The following is a 1785-nucleotide window of genomic DNA, read 5'->3' on the forward strand; positions in this document are numbered from 1 at the left end:
CATTTAATATAAATGAAAACCAGCCATGACATGCAAACCTTTTCATGTTGAACTAATTATCATTAGTCCACATTTCCTCATTTGAAAACCTAAGTAGATAATGGAATGAACGATCGAAGTAAGTAAAAATTTATTTATATTACACACGACAGTCTAGCACCACATAATAACTTAAAAATCACAAGGGGAAATAAAATAAATCCTCACACAACACAAGGAAGTGCCAATCATATGGATCAGATGAAAGTCAACCCTCTCAAACATCACTCTTCACCGAAGAGCTATAGCCATCCTGGTCATCATAATACTTGGACCACAACATGATCCCACCATACTTCCCCGCACTCTTGATCATTGGGAGAACATCCGACTTTAGGTCATCGGCCGGGATGAACCCCCTCCCAGCAGCCTGAGGTGACGCCGGGAGACCGAGGAAGATCTGCTTTGCAGGAACTGTCAACCACTGCTTCCATGAATCAGCTAGATTGGAAGTGCTTCCTGAAGTATATTGGCAAGGAGTGTTGTTGTAGAATTGCACCCACACATAGTCAAAGAGGCCGGTGTTGAGGGCACGTCCCACCCAAGCATCAGGGAAAGGGCATTGTGGCGCAGCAGTCAAGTACACTCTCCTGCCGGAGTTGCTATACCCTTTTAGGAACCTTGCAAGATCATCCCAGTGCAGGGGTGTACCACCCTCAATATCGAAGTCGATGCCGTCGAGGACTGCATCACCGAGAGGCCGCGAAGATGACGTACCTCCTAAGAAGTTGTTCCACAGGTACGTCGCGACATTCTTGGCGTCCTAAGACGAGGAAAGGTAATAGCCGCCTGCCCCGCCACCGATGGAGAGCATGACCTTGACGTCGTTGCTCTGGCATGACTTGATGTCTGAGCTTAGACTAGCGCACCCGCCGTTGGTTGGGACGCAGTGGCCTGCCAGGTTGAGGACTGGCGGCTGGCCATTGCCGAAGGAGGAAAGGAAGGCGATGTTGACAAATTTGTAGTTGCCAGTGGCGCAGGTTGCAGCCAGCGTGCCGTCTCCACCATTCTGACCCCAGTAGATGGAAATGCCCCCGGCTTTCGTTCCTAGAAACTGAGCCGCGGCTACTGCCACGACTAGCAGTTGCAGCAGAGATGACCTAGTAGCCATCTCTGGGGCAATATTTGTTCCTATTGGACTCTTCTCTCCACTGTTGATGTTTTCAGATGTAGGAATATGCCTTTGGTTTTGCTGCGTGTGCTGAATTTGTGCTTGGATGGTTGGCTTATATACCAGGGCACTCTTCGTGTGAAATCTGGCACCCCCATATTGTTTATGCTTTTTTTCCGAGAGTACGCCAATGGCGTACCATATTTTTATGAAAGGTAGAAAGCATAATTACAAGAAGTGTGGTTCGAGTGCACACACACGGCCACACAGACACAACACCAACACCACCTAGCACGCCTAAGCTAACTCCTCACAAATCGTTGTAGGCCATCAACACCACCACCTGCTTGCCTCCACTCGGCTACCTCACCAAGGATCATAGTGGCAAGCTCCCTAGCATCCTTTTGTTGATCGACTCGGTTAAAGACCCTAGCATTACGTTGCTTCCAAAGAGCCCACATGCCCGCAATGAGCAACGTGTCAAACCCTCGCTTGTCATCCTTGTGGAATTGTTTTCTCTCTCTCAACCACCATTCAAGGGTCGTATCATTAGTTAGACGGTCTTGCACGTTGATGCGGAGCGTGTCCCAAATGAGGAACCAAACCTCACGCGCATATCCGCATGTCGACAGAAT

The 1785-nt window shown here is 48.9% G+C and overlaps 1 pseudogene; it reads right to left on the reverse strand.

Annotated features, from left to right (window-relative positions):
* Positions 1-256: 256 nt before the first annotated feature.
* Positions 257-1150, reverse strand: LOC109762322 (hevamine-A-like; annotated as a pseudogene).
* Between the last annotated feature and the right edge of the window lie 635 nt (positions 1151-1785).

The sequence above is a fragment of the Aegilops tauschii genome, chromosome 2 (assembly GCF_002575655.3).
Source record: "Aegilops tauschii subsp. strangulata cultivar AL8/78 chromosome 2, Aet v6.0, whole genome shotgun sequence".
NCBI classification, from domain to species: Eukaryota; Viridiplantae; Streptophyta; class Magnoliopsida; order Poales; family Poaceae; genus Aegilops; species Aegilops tauschii.